The sequence below is a fragment of the Rhyacophila brunnea genome, unplaced genomic scaffold (genome assembly GCF_057557595.1).
Source record: "Rhyacophila brunnea isolate RB1 unplaced genomic scaffold, BYU_Rbru_1.0 scaffold_14, whole genome shotgun sequence".
In the NCBI taxonomy this organism is placed as follows: domain Eukaryota; kingdom Metazoa; phylum Arthropoda; class Insecta; order Trichoptera; family Rhyacophilidae; genus Rhyacophila; species Rhyacophila brunnea.
Genome location: NW_028232796.1, coordinates 37504077 through 37524811, shown reverse-complemented (window position 1 = coordinate 37524811; position 20735 = coordinate 37504077). Strand labels below are relative to the sequence as shown.

The following is a 20735-nucleotide window of genomic DNA, read 5'->3' as shown; positions in this document are numbered from 1 at the left end:
GAAATGGCGTATTTCAAAAAAACACTACCTTATTCTTAGGTCAATAATTATTATAAAGCAATCATTATTCATAAAATTTTTATCACACTTGAATGGTCAAAAACATAGCTTATAATAAATATCTTTAGAATCATCTTCAAATGTGTTAATCTTGCCGATTTTTTGAATAATAAAATGCCTAATTCTTGTCAAATTTGGGATCACAGAGATTATCAAAATAATTTTTTATCGTGAATATTTTACAAAAATTATCTCGTAATAAATTATACTAATGGTTTTATAAATGCGTTTAAAAATTAATAAATGTAAAAAATCTTAACACCACTGCACAGTTCTGTACCGAAATATGACTATATTCTAAAACATTAGAGCGAGAGGTTTAAAAGAATACTATTTTATGTAACAAAAATACTTCATGCAGTCATCAAATGTTTAAAATAACTATAAAGGATAATAAGGCTTCAAAATTATATAAATAGATTATCTACAACGTTTAAGGAGTGTCCAGGATCATGGTTTGAAAATACAATAAAAACTCAATTTTGACCTTCGACGAGCATGTCCCCCCTTAAGCCTCGCGGCCACCGTGGGTGTAATAAATATATAAATTAAAAAATAATAAATTAGTATACAAATCTCTTAAAATATGCGAATTATTCACAAACTAAGTACAAAACTTTACTCAAAGCACAACAAAATCCCTGCAACTGATATACAGGGGTCCAATAACATAACCACTCAAACAGATAGGTACGTACGTTCTTGTAAATAAAAAATAAATAAACATCTAAGGCGTAAAACCCACTTAACGCAGCGAGTGGGGCACTCGCGCAAAATTTCACAAGTGGCGCGTAAATCATCGAAAATACAACGTAATCAAATACGCCAGCGCACACTGGATTTGACGACGCATTGTGCCCGCCTGCCCCATGATTCATCGTTTTTTTGCTTCTCAGCGATACGAATTAACGAAAACACAACGTAGTCTATTCATTGAACACGGCAAGCAAAATCACGCTTTTGGAAGCGTCGTCGATAGACGGGCGAGAAGGCATTATTTACGAGGGTGGGTCAATAAGTCCTTAGATAAGCCGACAGGTGGCGCGACTAGTACTGTAAGCGGTTTGTTTTCATGCAGCGGCACTACCGATTCAGTATGCTGCGAAGTTTCAATCAGATTGGTCGGGTTGTTGTGTGTTTCTCGTACATTTAAAAAAAAAATTGCTTGTGGAAAATGGAAAAATGGAAAATGGAGAAAATTGAGTTTAGAGCTGTTATTAAACATTTTAATATAAAAGGGTTAACAGCAAAGGAAATAAAAAATGAGTTGGATTTAGTTCACGGCATATCTGCTCCTTCGCTTGCAACTATTTATAACTGGTTAAATGAATTTAAACGTGGTCGTACATCAACAAAGGATGAACCACGCTCAGGACGTCCTGTAGAGGTGACTACACCAGAAATGATCAATAAAATCCACGATATGGTGTTAAGTGACCGAAGATTAAAGTTGAGTGAGATAATTGAGGTTACAGGGATCTCAAAAGGTAGCGTCATTTCTATTTTACATGACAAATTGGGCATGAAAAAAGTTTCTGCAAGATGGGTGCCGCGTTTGCTCACAGTCGACAATAAACGCAATAGGGTGGTGGCCTCTAAAGCCCTGTTGTCGCTCATGCAACACAATCCGGATGAATTTTTTCGTCGCTTTGTGACTGTAGATGAAACATGGATACACCACTATACTCCCGAGACGAAAGAACAGTCAAAGCAGTGGATTGCGAATGGCGAACCATGTCCAAAGAAGGCGAAAACCGTAAAATCAGCTGGTAAGGTTATGGCTACTGTATTTTGGGATGCACGTGAAATTATTTTCGTTGACTATTTGGAAAAAAGAAAAACAATAACAGGGGATTATTATGCATCTTTATTGGACCAGCTAAAAAACAAAATTGAAGAAAAACGGCCTCATTTGAACAGGAAAAAAATCCTCTTTCATCAGGACAATGCCCGTGTTCACACATGTTTACGATCAATGGCTAAAATTGAAAAATTGAAGTTCGAATTGGTCGACCACCCACCGTATTCGCCAGATTTAGCCCCCAGTGACTTTTTCCTTTTCCCAAACTTAAAAAAATGGCTAAGTGGACAACGTTTTTTTTCAAATGAAGAAGTCATCGATCGGACAAATGCTTATTTTGAGGACCTTCCGAAAACCTATTTTTCTGACGGTTTAAAAAAAAATGAGAAACGTCTAACCAAGTGTATTGAGCTCCAAGGAGATTATGTTGAGAAATAAAAAAAAAATACAAAAATAAAAACTGTTTTAATGCTTTTTTCTAAGGAATTATTGACCCACCCTCGTAATAACAGTGAACTCATTGTTTAGTTATTGCGTGTCCAATATTTCGCTGGTAGAATGATGTCATCGTGAATAGTAATTACAAGCCCCGAGAAATTTAATAATATTTTTATTGCTTTGTTATAAGAGACGCTGATAATAATAATTATTTTGTGCTTCTTGAGCCCCTTATTACATAGGTGAAGGGTAATGCGCGGGTGGGAGGGGGCCTACTTCGTAGAGAGCGCACCGAGCGCCGCTTTGGTGGGCTTTATGCGTAATACCTCGGGCTCCCAAGTTCATAAACTTAAAACTGTACATGAGGTACATATATACCCAACAACCCATGACTATTTTCTGCAATATACCAATAAAGAAAATAAGGATTAGGGAATTTAGGCTGATGAAGAAAGAGCATACCTAAGGTTATGTGAAAAGTCTGAAGATATAGTTCGTTCAGCTTTCATAAGAAGATGAAATTTTTGACAAACTGGAATTTACTTCACCGATTTTGTTCACAGTGAAAAGCTCCATCTGGCAGAATGGTTTCTTCTACATCTTTAAGTATTTACAATTTTTTGTGATTCATTTTAGGTTCACCGCAAACACGGCCACCAGACGTTGGGAAAAAAGTATTAATATATTATGTTGTTTAATAGTTTTTATTATAGTTTATAAATATTAAATACCCCTTTGGATGTGCATGGATTTACTAGCGGCCATAACAAGAAAATGCACGTGTAAATGCGTATTATCGTGCAAGTTGCAAGATTGCATGTATGGATTTAAAAAAATTGAGAAGCAGCTGAATTTTCACGCGACATTGAAGTTAAATTCCCTCCACTAAACCCGCCCCGTACCACCCTCAGTCTTAATCGAGAGTATCATGGGACCCGTCAATTGGTGATGTGAAGCATCTAAGAATTGGCCTGGGGGTGTCCTGGGAGAAGATGCCCAATACTTAGGTTGCTACGCTCAAAGTGAGCTCTGACTGAGTTTTCACGCGACAGTTGGAATTTGCGCGATATGTATCTGCACCTGTGCAGTAGAATGATAGTGGCGTGGCGAACCTGCCGATCTACGAGATTGCATTGCCAGTTTAAAAAAAATGTGACATAACATGTTCGTAAATACGACGCGCATTCAATATTGGTAATATTTGGTAATATCAGAGCGCTCTGTATTTCTTGCCATTCTTGTCATAAACCAAAACTGCCGTAAAAATCTCGACTGGCCATCGCATTTACATCTTAGTAATCTGTTCTGTAGAATCGTCTACTAATGGAATGGAATGTTGCTTTGATTAATGTGCGTACATTTTCACCATGCGTAGGTACTGTTTGAACCAGTGTTTCCAAACCGCAGGTCCGTAGAAACTTTCGATCTATCCTCAAAAGGTTACCCCTCATTTTAAAATTAAGAAAGAGTACCGCTGAAGAACATGTTATGTCACATTTTCGATTTTTTTAAAACTGGCAATGCAATCTCGTAGATCGGCACTATCGCTATATTGCTCAGGCGCACATATCACACAAATTCCCAATTTCGCGTGAAAATTCAGAAGCTTCTGAAATTTTTTGATACATGCATGCAATCTTGCAACTTATGGCCGCGATAATCCATACTGTCAAAAGTAAATCAATGCACGTGTAAACGGGGTAAAATATTTTAAACTGACAATAATACTGTTTACACGTAAAAGTGCTGACTGTCTCTCCAATTCATTCTTTAAGGGTGAGTAAGACGCGATGTTGTCATTTTATGGTACTATTTGATAGCTAGTGAAACCTGAAAATTCGTTTTTCGCTACTCTAGTTCTTCTGCGCAGGCGGAGATCGAAGAAATCTTACTGTCACATGAAAATTTAGAAGCTTCCAAACTTGTTTGATTCTTGCATGCAATCTTGCCAACTGCAGGATAATATACGTGTAAACGGGGTATTAGGTTTCGAAAGATTGTATTTCGGGGTATATATCGTACGGTTGTATATTTCTGGTGTAAACGCGCGCGGCAAGCCCCCGCCTCGGCGCGCTTTTCACGAGGGATGCTGTTTCCCGGATGCTGCGCGCGTGCGCGGGGGCTGTCGGCTCCAGGCCCGCGATGGCGCAGCCGCGCGTCGCCCCCCTCGCCGCTTGAATGAGACTGCTGGCCCTCGCCTCGCCCGACAGGAGCGGAGCGAGCCCCGTGAATGGAAGCCCCCGCCTTCGCGCAGCGCGGACGTGTCGCCAAACGGACGCACTCGACAGCCGAACATTTTGACAAATTAAAAAATAGGCGTTTTCGATCGAGCCCCCGCGACCGCGCGCGATCCAACACAATAATCGCCATCCGTTCAAATTTAGATTTTCAAAACTGTCCCAAACAAAACGAGGCGAACTCGCCCGGGTTTCAGTGAATGTTTTTTAACCTCTACACAAAACGACGGGAGATAAATCCGTGTTACATATTATTATTATAGAGTGCTTTAATTTATATATTAGTGATTTTTCATCATTATTGCATAAAAAAAAACATCATTAATAATTTAAATCAACACAAACAAATATAAAACAGTCATTTTATATAAATTCTCATACAAAAACGTGACATTTAACGATAATAAATCACCGATTTCCATCTGTTTAAAAATCAGAGCCAGAGTGTATATTATTTTCATTTTCTAATAACACAATAAATAATTACCAGTTAATTTTAGTGAGTGTTGAATAAACAATTGACAAAATGTCTAGTGAAGTGAGAGATATTTACCTATAATGTGTCTTGATTTTGGAAAATCCGTGAATTGTTATTCTAAAAGGAAAGGTCTGCGCTCCGAGAGGTCGTTTTGGATGCCGGTATTGGACCTCAGCTGAGTGTTTGGAAAGCTTTATCATGTACGGAGAACCGTCTCTGAGACTTTCAAATAAATCTGTGGTAAGTCTCAGACTTAAAACATATATCTGTATTTTAATACTATTATAAGAATTAGACTCTCACGTCCACAGTAACAAAAAAAGCGCTCGCCATGACAGATACTTATATATTATATTTTGGCATTTGCCAAATTTAAAAAAAAACTGAGGATTAACAATAATAAAAATAGAAAATTCCCAGATGATTTATAATGATATTCTTCACATACGTATATATTGCTAAACTAGTGTACTTAAAATGTGTATGTATTAATTAATGTTATCACCAACAGTATCAATATAAATTTTGGGAGACAACAAACATCAAGATCTTTTTTTTTTATTTATTCAGATATCAAAAAATATTTTCTATTTCTTGGTAGTCCACTCATGACTGAAGATTATGACCACTCTGAAATTCAGTAATCTTCTGAGCGACCAAGACTTTCCAACCATCTCGGACCTCTGCTTCTTGTAGGGCAGGGTGAGGATTACCATCAATAAGCTCCTTCATCTGCTTTGCCTTCCCTGAAGGCTACCTAAAACCACAAGTCTTTTCAGGTTATCCGGTTCGGACGAATATGTATTATCAAAAAACTGTAGAATGATAACAGCCATTCTTTTATCTAGAGTCTCTGGGTAATTGACTACTTCGTCCTGTGCTCTGTTCAAGGGATACGTAGCATTTGGTGACTACACCACATTTCAAAGGCATTAATTACCTACCGCCCCCTTTTCCTCAGGGTTTATGACACCATATAAAAATGGTGCACACAGATTCCCACTATATGGAAGACTTGAGGAATTTCAATTGCCACATATTTCCCAATTAACTAAATTCTCACGCCCACGATGGTCGAGCGGTTACGCGTTAGGCTTATAATATCGTGGCTCTCAGGTTCGAATCCCGGGTCAGGAAAATTCACATGTTGTATATAAATGTGTGTTTTGATCCAGAGTATGGACCTAATAGATTGAGTATGTGGATAACGTCCATTTGACGTAAATCTGTTAATACAACCTCCACTCCATATTTTGATCTTCTTATGATCTGACAAGGTAAAAAAATAAATATTTCCTTGCCCTTCAAATAATGTATAGTTCACCGCTCGGATCGAAATGCCCCTCCCGCCTAAGTGTACCGAAATAAAATTGTATTAACAGCATATTAAGAAGAGATAAATCATTTGAAAATATCGTAAAATAAAAAAATCACCGAGCGAGCAAAGTAAATCCTATTTATATTTAAATTATAAAACAACGTTTGTATAAACTCACCTCTGCCCATTATTTATCTTCTTAGGATCGAATATGGTTAAAAAAATATCAAATAAAATGTTGTATAATTGCGACTATTGAAATGATTCTATTCAAGTTCATTGCAAGTAGAGTTGGGTATTTCCCGAGAAAATCTCAATCTCGAGATTCGGGATTTCCCGAAATGATGAAATTTTGAATTCTAGAAATTCGGGATTTCCAGAAAAGAATTCTCGGGAATCTCGAGATATCGGGAAATTTAAAAAAACCTGTAAAAATCCTAAAATCAGTGTAAAAATAGACAAATTCCAAAAAAATATGATTTTTTAAATTTATGTAAAAAGACAAACAAAATAGAAGTAGGAAAACAAACATAATTCAAAACATTACTTATTAAAATAGAATTTCAAAAAACACAGACTGTCAATCGCTGCGTCTGACAATCGCGTCCGTTTTTGAGACACAAAATTCCCTGATGTTGCAAAAATTGCGATCATTTTGAGTCGACGTTGGCTTAATTATGATGCCCCGATCAGTCTTCGAACATTTTGTATTTCCTGTCCACTTTTTTCATATAGAAAATCGTTTTTTCAATTAATATTTGATAATAAAGCAATCCCGAATCCCGAGAAAAAATTCTCGAGATCCGGGATTTCCCGAAATGTCAAAAGATTTGGATGGCAAATCTCGAAAACTTGTCGAGAAATCCCGTCGGGGAATTCCCGAAAACCAACTCTAATTGAATAAGTATTTATTGTGCACCTTCTTCTTCCGGTGCCTTTTTAATTACCGTCATATGATTTCAATTCTCACTGTCTATATGGAATTGCGAACAGTATAGTCTAGCTTCACTTTGGTGTTGTATAACTGTATATTTCTTCTTCCTTTCGTAAAATATCGAAGACGTAATGCCTTTATTTCACACTAAGTAAAAAACAAAATAAAAAGTCGAGAAAAACCTTTAAATAATGTTGGTACTCGAAATGGACCAGAGTGGACCGGAATACTGCTCCGGTTTGTCAATTATTAGGGAATTAATTAAATTAATTTATTGTTGGTACATCTAGTGTAATGAACATTAAATTTAGTGATTTTCGGATAACATAGCGTGGTGGATTCTTGTAGTAGACTTGTATTGTAGCTGGCAAAGTTGTTGCAACAACGCCCACAAAATAGTATAAATAAGTCATTCATGAAATTCTTGTGTGTGACTCGGCATATTAGGTACTAACAGGTACTGCTTCTCTATGCCAGTATAGATTAATTAGTATCTTGGAATCATTCATCAACCCGCAGCCGTTTCCAATAGTTAGGTTAACTGCCGCCCTGATTTGGCATTGAAGATCTCTTCGCCAATGAGGCTTAGTCAAGCATCTAGTTTTAAAGTACATCTCCAATGTTTTTCATATTTTCAGGGAATGTGGATATATTTTGCCGTTAAAGATGCAAGAAAACAAATCACCATGCTTCAGTATTTAGTAGACAGTTTTGTTATAGTATCAAAATGTCCTATAATTTTGTTATAATACCTACAGTTATAAATAATAAGTATTTTTAAAATAGCCTCCCCCTAACAACTGTTTTTGGAAAGGAGAATACTATACTTAGCTCCCCAATCGAGCCTCGAACTTACTTGGACCTTGACCTCCAGTACATACTATTGATAATATTTGAGATGCTAAGGATTAAATAAGTATAAGTGAAACAATGAATAATGAAGAGTAGTTTTACCATATACCTGTTTATGGGTGAAACAGGATTTAAACTAGTTTCCAACCATGTCCGATCTTAATAAGATCATATGGGCCTCCACAGACTGGAGGTTTGTATTAACAGATTTTGTTTTTACGAGAAATGGATGTCAGCCACTTGCTAAACCTATCAGGTCAATACTCTGACTCGAACACAAATTGAAAAACAATAAGTGTACTTGCCAGACCCAGGATATGAACCTGGAACCCACGACGTCATAGGCCGACGCTTAGAAAAGATAGAAGTAATAATTTTATTCCCGACATTAGTTTATACCCCATGATATTGTCGTGGACATATTATTATATGGACAAAATTTGTGAAAAATAAAATCAGTACAGATTTTTATTCTGTCTTGAATTATTGTCTTTCAAAATCATTCGATAGAAAAAGATTATTTCGTAATGACCAAATAATGAAAGTAACGGAAGAATGAACTCAACTTGAATTGTAATACCTAAGTGTAAAATTTCAAACTGCATTAATTTTGTATACCTACGTTAATTTTATAGAAAATAGATCAATTTTATGAGACAGTATTTAAGAGAATTTAGAAGCAAGATAGATATCGTCACCTTACTATTAAGACCTCGTAAGTGCGATATTATGGAAAAATGAAGTTTGTTCGACAAAATTTAAACAAAAAAACATTTGAAATCATATCAAAGCCTCGGTTCTCTAGCTAGACTAGTATGCTGTCCATCTATCGACATATTTTAAAAAACTCATAGGTCTCGTGGTTTCAAACATGGAATTAAAACCTCGTATTTCACAACCAGTGTTGGCAAATTAATCTATTAGAGAGGTGAACATATATTATTTTGAAAAAAAAACACTTTCTGATAGAGTATATAATAACCAATAGAAAAAATCTTTTTTGAAAAAAGTAAGTCACCCCGACGGGGAATCGAACCCTGTATCTCCCGAGTATACGCCTCATCCGTCGCATTACCATTATGCTACGGCGTGACATACTGATAGCGAACAAATTTTAACTATTGGTCAATTACTATACCTACCCATCAGCGTTCCTTCCAAATCAGCTACTTTGGCAATCGATTTTTGTTTCTTAAATCAAAGTAGGTTTTTTTCTATTGGTTATTATATACTCTATCAGAAAGTGTTTTTTTTTCAAAATAATATATGTTCAATAATCAGAATGATATATTCTTAAATCTTGTGAATTATTCGTTGAATAAAAGAAATAGTTAATTATATATTAGAGAGGTGTATAAAATGATGTTTTATTACGTTTTTTCCTTCCCCTCAACATTCTTCTCAAACAGACTTTAATAGTAAGGTTTTAAAACAAGGTTTTAATAGTAAGGTGACAATATTGTTTGTATTTAAAAACTGAACTTTACCTACATAATAAGGGTGTTTTTTTACTTAAATATTTTCTGGACATATTATCCACTATTCTGTTAGATAATGTTTGAGGCTTTCACGGTTGATTTTATCGTAGTATATTCTTGGGTTTTCACCGTGTCTCCTTCTTCCTTCTTTACTCGACGTTTCGGGCTCGTTGCAGAGGCCATTATCAAGAGATAATATGTTTTATGAAGAAATCCATAGAAACCCTGAAAATATTAATAGGGATGATGGATTACGGTTAAAAACGTCATAGCTTCCGGGCCCTATCAGCAAAATCTAATATTCGAGCAGGTATCCCTGGTCGTAACGATTGACAGATTACTCTGAGCAACGTTTGCTCTTAGCTAATAGAGATTCTTAGAGCAACGTTTACATTCACATACCTACACTACATTTTCATCATAAAACATATCATCTCTTGATAATGGCCTCTGCAACGAGCCTGAAACGTCGAGTAAAGAAAAAAGAAGGAGACACGGTGGAAACCCAAGAATATACTACGATATTCTGTTAGAGATTGTAGGTAGACTGGTGGATTGTAGATTTATCATTGTTTAATATTATGGTGTCATCATTATTTTCAAACCAACTATATATAATTTGAATGTTTTGGACTGATTAATCTACCTTGATACACCAAAACGGGCACACAATAATATGGTACAGGGAGGGGTGTATTTAAAAAAATATCTAGATAAGTATCATAATTTAACATTGATTTTTTTAAGACGTCGGAAGGGGGCGGGGTTAACAAAATATAGCAGATGGTACTGACTTCCATAATATTTACCCCGCCTCTTTTCGTCACTTCAACTGTTAACCCACGCACTTTTCCAGGTACATTCCCCGTACCCAGTCAATTTGAGTCTAGCGATGAACACCTGACTTGCAGCTATGACTTATTGCCATCGAATACCCATGGTCTAACGGTAATACTTATTAAGATTGTTAGCGTCCGTTTGTTTCGTCTACGCTGTCTAGTGTTTTAGATACGCCTCATTAGAATATTAGAGCAAATATTGAGTGACTTAAATAGTGGCACCAATACCTACGTGATATCCATTTTTACTGGCCTTGCGAGTCATAGAATGCCGAAAAGACTGTCCCGACTGTCAAATCGTCCAAATCCTCTATACACAAGACTGCTATCGAGGGTAGTTTTTCATATGTTTGTATCGAAGTATTATAATTTTTAGATTACGTTAGTTGTAATTTTTACAATAAGTGCTATGTTTTAACAGCTGCTCTCTTGGATGTGCTAAATTTTCGAGAGTTTTCACTGTTTAGACGGCTAACTTTTGTAACAATTATTAACGATAAAAACATATGAAAAACTACCCTCGATAGCGGCTGATAGCAGTCTTGTGTATAGAGGATTTGGACGATTTGACAGTCGGGACAGTCTTTTCGGCATTCTACGACTCGCAAGGCCAGTAAAAGTGGATATCACGTAGGTATTGGTGCCACTATTTAAGTCACTCAATATTTGCTCTAATAATACTTCGATAAAAACATATGAAAAACTACCCTCGATTGCTGCCGATAGGAGTCTTGTGTATAGAATAGATACGATGGTGACAAAGAAGATGAAACAATTTTCTAGTCACCAGCGTGTTTGCACTAAATACATTAATAACCATAATTAAATATAAGTACCAAAATTTTTTCGTGGAATAATAATAATGGATCATTTGTAAACGATTCAGAATGAAGTAAAAATTTATACGGAAGGATAATATACAATAAATTGCATATTTAAATTTGAATTCGATTTACTCAACCTAGTCAGTAATGATGATGGCATAGTATTTTTAATAGTTGAAAAAAATGTCAAATATTCCTAATACTTGATCCATGCCCAGTAATTAATTATACCTACACAAGGGGTGACTTTGATCCACATTAGTTAGCCGTATCAGTCGAGGCAGAGTAGGTATATTGCATTATGTATATCTTTAATATAGGGACACATGTCAGTTGGCCGAAATTTATGGGCAAAAGGACAGTGTCCAATACAGCCTGCAATAAATTAATCAGCCATTAAATTTGTGGACCAGATCTGCCTATCTATGGGCAGCTTGAACTAAGATAATTTGATAATGATTGTAATTCCATTATTATTGACCATCGAAGCAGTATTCCAGCTATGATGAACCCGTGATCCGCCCGACAAAGTTACAATAAACTATCACATACGTTTATGTGTACCCTTTCGTCGCTGTAGATTGGTTTGTCGAATAGACCAAATGTCAAATGTTCAGGAGACGAAAAATAAATTTTATTATCCTATATTTAAATACATGAAGGTATTTAAATTGTTGTTTTTACAGCATATGAATGCTGTTTTTATTACAAAGCAATTTAAAGAAAAGGATTGTTCTGGTCCATTTAGATACAAAAAATCATCCTGTTTTAAAAGGTCGATTTCGACAAAAACGGATATTCGACAAACCAATCCTATAGCGACGCTTTGGCTTTTTTCTCCCTTAGTTAAACATTTTATCACTGAACGGATAACAAATAAAGCGATTTTTTAATTAGCTAACACGGGGACACTTTGAATATAAGAATCGCACTGGGCTGAAACTATGTATGGATCACTTTAAGACATGTCCAAATCAGCATTGCCTACTTAAGATTTAAATATAGGACCTAATAATAAAAATATCGGACGTGTATTTTTGACATCGTAAGGATGTGGGGATAGTCCCTACGAATCCTTAAGGTAGAGCCGCCCATATGTATACACAGCCATATATCAAAGGCCTAAAATCACCGTGATATTTCCTGATTAACCGACTATACTACGTGATTATTTTAATATAATTTACTTAAGTATTGAGGATGGTGAGCATTGAAATTACATCACAAATCCAGTGATTTTCGGGGAAACAGCGTGGTGAATTCTTATAGTAGTATTGTGGCTGGCAACGTTGCTGCAACAACGCTCATAAAATACTATAATTGAGCAATGGCGAAGGGTGACTTTTGGAAAGAGGTGGGCTGTGGAGATCTGATAAAAAGAACACACTTGTCAGGTATACTTACGAGAAATAAGAAGATAATACGATATTACTACTAATGAATAGGTACACACTAATTTAATGAAACTTCAAAAACTCACTGGCGACATAAAATTAAGCGATCAGTTTAAATTACGTATTTTTTCAAAAAACATTTACACACATCAAAAATCATTAGATAAAAGTTCTTTTTATTTTTAAAAACAATCTAAATTTATTAATATTCGATAGAATTTTTTTTCGGTTTTAGGCACTGCGATCGGAGCTTACCTTAGTTCATACAACTAGATAAGTGACGTAAAGTCCATATGAAAAAAATGAGAATTATTTGAAACGTAATCCGACCTTTATTTATGCCAAGACAGATAGCGCGCTGTGGTATATTTTTTAAACCTTTGCAGATTGTTTTGTAATTATCTGTGTAATACATCCCTACACATACGGCATCTCTCGTTGGCAAAATAAATTATTTTATAGATATAATCAAGTGATTATATAAATAAGTCAATATGCAATTAAAAAATATTTTTCTTAAGAAGGTAGGCTTCAAATAATCGCCTAGTATGGAGTCTTCGCCACTGTAATTGAGCCATTAGTGAGATCCTTGTGTGTGACTGTATAGTTGATACAAACAGGTACTGCTGCTCTAGCCTGTCTAGATTTAGAAGGTCTCTTGGAATCACTCGTCCACCCGTAGCCGTTCCCAACGGCTGGGTTAGTTAACTGCCGCCCTGATTCGGCATTGAAGATCTCTTCGACAACAAGACTCAGCCATGCATCCAGTTTTAAAATATTTTTTAAGGATTTTTAATGTATTTTAAGCCTCCGGAGCGGGAATGAACCACCTCACGACGTGTCTCAAGACGCAGGCTTATTTCAACGCGTTTAAATAACAAATAATGCAATTGATGAGAAAATAATAATAAAATAATTACAAGATAAAAAGAACTTTTTATATACCACGTTTTTAAATTTTCTGTTGAATCATATAAACTTGACGATTTTATGTATTAATAATTTAGGACAAAAAATAAGGCAATCGTCAACAAATCATTTTTTTTGCTATTTTGAACAAACAAACAAATATAGAATACTGAAATGTCATTTTGATTTCCATAGTAACGCACGTATATATTAATAATTTAGTTGCTAGGACCACACCCTTAGCAACCAATAATAGTATTTTATTTTTTACGGATTTCTTCCGAAATAATTTTTCATACAAAACAGAATTAACTGAAAATGAATTCAATTCTACTTAAAGATGTCTAAAAGTATTAAAAAAATGCATTGGAATCGTGTTCTGATATATTCTAAAAGTTTCAAATGTCTAGCTAGTTGGGAAGTTAGTTAAAAATCGATGCAAGATTTGTACTGGATAAACAACCACCGGACAAACAAGAATACGAGCTAAGAAAAACGTGGTAAAATGCATTGGTACCTACTCTTTGAAATAATTGAAAAGTTACTTCCATTTATACGTTGCATATTAAACATTTTATACACACGAAATTATGGAGTGTAAAAAAATAGTGTATCAAATTTTAGTAATAAAGTGTTTTTTCCTCTTTCATATTATTAACTGTCAATTCTTGATGGAAATACATCGTGTCAATTAAAATAAAACACAATATTATGTTAACAGCGCTCGAAATGCAATATTTTACGAACCGGAGCGCACAATATTTTATGAAAATGTTAACATAGTTATCTAATTGCTTGTGTATTTTATAAAAATAAGTGTGTTGCTGGCAACCTCATTAAATTTCGATTAAAATAATATTTGGTCAAACAAATTTTAATAATTATCGTGTAATTTAATGAGGTTACCAGTGTGCACAAACTTTTAGATTTTTACGTTAAATGGCAAATCTAACTCACTTTCAAATTAATATGTCCACGAGACGGAGCGATAATTTTGGTGATTTTAGGAACCGGAACGGCGCTCCGGTGCGTTCCGGTCCATTTCGAGCCCTGATTATGTAGTAATTATTTCACTTGGTTTAATGATAATCACTTCCGATTTCGTCCGCTTTAGAATGACATCGTAAACTGGTACACAATGATACATTGTTTGTTAGTATAAATATCTGTTTTTTTATTCTTTTATGGTGGAAGTTTATGGAAATGCATTGTATTATTAATTTAAATAAAATGAAATTTTATAATACTAAATCCTTCTTTCTTCTTCTTCTTTCACCCTGTCACGATCCAAGATTGGGGCATAGCATAATACTAAAATCACTTTTATTAAATAATATTAAACTGAACCGGATTCGTCTGCCTCAGAGGGACATTGTCAACCAGTGACTATTTATATTAAATGTATACATCTGTATTATTGTAGGTACCTACGAGTATATTAAGAAGTACTATATTGTGTGTTAGTTTGATTAAAAAATAAAGTGTTCATGAGTTTATATTATACAAGGATTTACAGACCTTAAAACTTATATGTAGAATGGCCAAAAATGGAACTACAAACTACCATAGGACGCCGTTTTGAAAATTTCATTCGAATGTCCGATTTTATCCAGTTACGAGTCTTGATTGGGTAGTTTTCGACAGTGGCTCCCCCATCCCATTCTTCAGATAAGTTTGTAGGTCTGTCTATGTAATATAAAAGTCAAAATACAAAGTTTGTTCGTTCAATTTACTTTTCCCGCCAATACCAATTTTGAATATTCAGGACATATAATGTTTACATATTTTGGATTCTATTTTAATTTCTTTTATTTGACTTGGCTGTCAGAATTATTTTATCTTAAGAATGGATGGGGGAGCCACAGTCGGAAACTAGCCAATCAAGACTCGCAACTGGACAGAATCTGACATACGAATGAGGTTTTCAAAATGGCGTCCATATGGTGGTTCGTAGTTCCATTTTTGACCGTTCTTTAGATAAGTTTGTAGGACTGTACCTACATTATAGATATTTTAAAATTGAGTAATGCAATTATTATTGTTTTTTTTAAGTATTGTACGTAAGTAATTGTGTACTAAATTTTGTTAATTTAGAATAAAATTAGAAAATAGTAAATTAAGAATCTTTATTTTTTCCATTGTACTCTTGTTGTCTTCTGTGCGACGACACAGTGTTGTTAAACTAATTTCATTCATTATTTTCATACGGTTCTGGTAGTGAGCACTTCTAGCATGTGATATTGTTGTCATTCTACTAATTGTCAACATTTTTGGACAAAGGTCGCACAAATCAACATGGGAAAAATTAGATACACGAAATTTAATTCGCAAAATGATACTTTTTGCAATGGCCGGTGGGATCGCTAAGGCTAAGGCTACATAGGCAGGTGCCTTGCTTAGTGGCTATGTGCTAGGTGACATATCTTAGTGAACGAACGCATACTATTCTATCGCAATGGCCACACTGCACGCTTCGCTACGTGATTATGAGTCACCTCGTGAGTCTCCCGGCGAACAAACGTGTTGGTTATTTTTATTGTGTCACCTAGTGATTTTGCCATTGTCAATGGATTTTGCAAGATGGCGGATGTTTCTTCAGTATGACAAACGTCAAACACAGTATATTTTGAGGTTATGAATAATCACGCATGGGATGAATTGACATTATGCACCCTACAAAATCGAATTTGTGACTTTCGAAATTTTAAACATAAATTCTCTATGAGAAGTAGCTTTCTGGTTAGGTAGTTTTGAGCAATGACATTAATATGGACGAATAATCTGGAAAAAAAATGACATTCACTTTATTGTCGGGTCTGCCGAATGGCATAATCTGTTCTAACGCCATTACAACAAAGGTGATATTGCTATTATATATTCCTGATGCTTTTTGTTGGGTCTGCCGAATGGTTCGGTTCGAACGGGTTCGCTCAAATGAACATTGACATTAAAAACACTGCTCTAACGCCATTACAATAAAGGTCATATTGCTATAAATTCCCGATGCGTGATATCGCATAATGGAAATTGCGTGACGTCTACCTATACATGCAAATGCGCGAATTTACTTGCTAGCTACTGTATTGAGTGCGTCGTTCATTAATAATGTCATTGGTTTTGAGACTGATATATCGTTGTTGACGAGCGCACCCAAATATCGAATGAATTTGTACCTAAGCACGTAGCGTGCAATGTGGCAGTAGTGTTTGTAGTAGACAAGCATAGCATCTAGCTCAGGACTAGCGAAGCACCTGGCTATGTGGCCGAAGCCTAAGCTTAACGTACGTGCCACAAAAAATTGCGTTGATTGGATCAGATAAATTTATGACATAATTCAAATGTCCGCGGTCAAACGCGGAGACAAATAATTAATGACCTTTTGCTATCATTATGTGAGTTCTGTCATCATTGTTAATTTTGATGCATTTGTGGTGAGGTCATAATCATGTTTGCTGGTACGCGCCCACCTTTCTTGACGTTCATTCACATAATGACAATATAATATTTAAATTAATATACAAAATACTTACCTATATCATAATACCCCGTTTATACGTGCATGGATTTACTGTTGACAGTAAGAAAAGTATGGGTAAATATGTATTATCCTGTAGTTGGCAAGATTGCATGCATGACTCAAACTAGTTTAGAGTCTGAAGTCTGAAGTTTCATGTCACAGTATTTTTTTTCGATCTGAGCCTGCGCAGTAGAACGATAGTGGTGAACCTGCAGGCAAAAAAAATGAATTTTCAGGTTGACCGATTTTTAGTAGCTGTCAAAGTTGACAACTACGTACGTATGTAGTTGGTGAAATCTTGTATCGGAAATATATGGTCGTATAGACCGTCTATAGTAAGTAGGCACTGATATGAAATTCATGTCTAAATAAAACATGGTTCTTTTCGGTTTACACTGTTTACAGGAAACCAGCGCCAAACAAATTTTGAAAATAGCTGATATACTGGATTATTTGTTAGGTTAGGTTTTAATTCTTGAATAATTTATGAATTTTGCCAAAATCGGCCATGAAAATGCTTCACGAACAACGCGTATTTTTTTCATTTTCCGATAAGAAAGCTCATGGTAAACTGTGTTACGGTGAAATGTAATACGTACAATTTACATGTAACTGAATGTTTCAGATCGATAGCGTCCTTAACAATTAAGACCTCAACTACTTCTAGGCTTAGTTCTTCTAGTTCTTAGTCTACGAAATAGTACCATAAAATGACAACATCGCGTCTAGCTTACTCGTGAAGAATGAGATTGGAGAGACAGTCAGTACTTTTACGTGTAAACAGTGTTATTGTCATGATAGTTTAAAATACGCACTATTGCTACCAGTAAATCCATGGATGTGTACAGGCGCTATTAGTATTGTGCACGGTTCAAGACGACATGCGGTTTTAGTCTATGGACGACATTCTCTATTAACCTGGTTATTACATTTTATGATAGACAATATATTTTGTTTCCTAATCAAGACACAGGTTCGTCACAGACGTCCTGCAAAGATCGCGACGTGTGCTAATGCTGGTTTAAGGTACTTTTTCACATGGAAAATGTTGAATGAATAATATAATATAAATATATTTAAAAGATAGGTGTATTTCCGTTAATAGTAACTGAATATTTGTGTTAATTATCGTCTAGTTATCATATTTATGTTTAGCGAAGCTATCCTATACACACGGCGGTTATCGACGGTAGTTTATTATATTTATATATTTAGGCGGTTAATTGTTACAATAAGTTATCCGTCTAAATTGTCAAAACGTACCTACTATTTTTTAATAACCCTTCTCTTGGGTGTGTTAAATTTTAGAGCGAGATAGACATTTTTGACAGTTTAGACGGTTAAATTATTGTAAAACCTAACCGCCTCAATACATAAATATAATAATATTTATCACTTTAGCCGACGATAGCCGTTAATTTTATCCCCATTATCCTTCCCTTTACGAAGAAAATAAATTCCATCCGTTCTAGCGTATCACCTTGTGTTACCGTACGAGATTGAAATTATAACAGTAGGTAAACGAGTCTGATGGATATCTATCAAGTATACATATTTACTGGATAATGAAATCGATATTGAGAATAATAACATTTTAATTAGATGTTGATGATTCTATGAATAGTTGAAACTGAAATATTTGCAGTTTAATGGGCTGGGTAACCTAATGTGATATTACAGTAATGGGAGTGTAAAGCTTGCATTAGAGTTAATTTATACAGAAGCAAATACAAATGAATCTGATTTTTTGACATTTAATTTATTTATCTTGCAGTATTTATATGCCATAGAGTAGGAACATGTTTTGATGACGAAAAAAATCGCGGGCTTCCGGTGAATTACAAAATATTGGTATGGGTAAAATACTGTAAAAGGTAGAAATAATAACAACAAATGCGGAAATAGAAACAAAACATTCAATTAATATGTCAAAACGTTTCATTTTAATTAGGAAATAAATCATTAGGTATACGATATGAAGACATATTTTTTATGTGGTGGTTTGCATAAAATATTTCCACGAAATTCGGCTCGGAAGCCCTGGTTTTGAATCTTGCGTCTTGATGACAACACTGTAAATAATATTATAATCTTATCTGTTCCATAATTTTGGTCTGCCTCAACGCCCTAGATACTTTGTACAATAGTAAAGTAAAAATGTGTATATTACGGCAAAAACATTCTAATTTTGAAAATCGGAAGATTGATAATGTGGTAGAAAATGATATTGCGCACAGATTGCAATTTTAGATAAAAAAAATCCTTTGCATATTATTAATGTATAAATCTCAAAGTAAAATATTTAATTGAAAAAAATTCGGATAAAGTAAAAAAAAACCTCAAATCAAAAAGCTACAAAAAGATATAATATGTAGAGATAAGGCATATCCAACGTTCATTAAGCAGTGATCTACTACACTCTACCATTGTTATTATACGAGTCGAATAAACGTAAGTATTACTTTTATTTGGGGGAAGGCACTAAGTAGTTATAAATTAAGCAGCAACATTAATTATTGTCTTTCACCATAAAGAAATACTCAATTTCCATTCTTCGTGAAAATTATCAATTTTTATCGTGTTTTGGGCACTCATTGCACTCATCGTTAAACTGTTCTACTACTGTATTAAGATCTTATTGTGCGACGGTAAGCGGAAACTACGCCTCAGTTTAATTCAAGTGGTTTCTCTTTCGCACACTCCTGCGATGAGCCGTGAGTGATGTATTATAATACGAATGAAATGATACGACGAACTCTCATTTGAAAATGATTTTAACGTAAGTTACTTACTTCAGTCTGTAACGCCCCAATATTGGAGCATAGTGCAAGCATAAGATATCGTTACTTCTGTCGGTCCATCGCCACAACTCGCGCCTCCCTCCACGAGCTGATTAAGGAAATAAACATCGGAATGCTTAATACTTCCCCTTTAAATTCTCTATGAAACACCCCTCCCCCGCATAAGCGTCGGTGTGAGTCACAGGTTCGAATTCTGGGTCTGGCAAATACACATATTGTTTTTCAATTGAGTGTATTTTCTCGTAAAAACAACAATATGTAATACAAACTTCGGTACTGTTCGGTTAAAGCGGATACAGCGGAAAACGCATTTTGAAAATAGCCGATAAACTGGATTATTTGTTAGTTTGGGTTAGTTTAGGTTAGGTTAGGTTGGGTTAGGTTAGGTTAGGTTAGGTTAGGTTAGGTTAGGTTAGGTTAGGTTTGGTTAGGTTGGGTTTGGTTAGGTTAACCTAACAAATAATCCAGTTTATCGGCTATTTTCAAAATGCGTTTTCCGCTGTATCCGTTTTAACCGAACAGTACCCAAACTTCCAATCTGTTTAGTTAGGCCCATATGATCCTATTAGAATCGGACATGGTTGAAAGAAGAAATCACATTGTATTAAAATTCACATGGGACTATGGTGGAATCTACCAAAATCCATCCCACGATCGACGCTTATCGTTAGAAAAAAAAAGCAATATTATCCCTGCAGACAATCCTTACTATATTTTTTTTGGAAATACTAAGTGTAATTTTTTTAAGACTGTGAAATGGGACAATGAAAAGGCGGATGATCTGGCAAAGGTAGCTGGCCATTGAGGGATGCCATATCAGTGGACACCAGAAAACCTGGACTGGAATGAGGCCAT

General features: G+C 35.1%; 1 protein-coding gene across 1 annotated transcript in view; it reads left to right on the top strand.

Moving 5' to 3' along the window:
• Positions 1-4507: 4507 nt before the first annotated feature.
• mAChR-A (muscarinic Acetylcholine Receptor, A-type) overlaps positions 4508-20735 on the top strand; it is a 456442-nt gene continuing 440214 nt past the window's right edge. The window contains exon 1 of the mRNA XM_085941813.1: positions 4508-5254. The gene's annotated coding sequence lies outside the window, so the exon portion shown is untranslated. The remainder of the gene's footprint in view (positions 5255-20735) is intronic.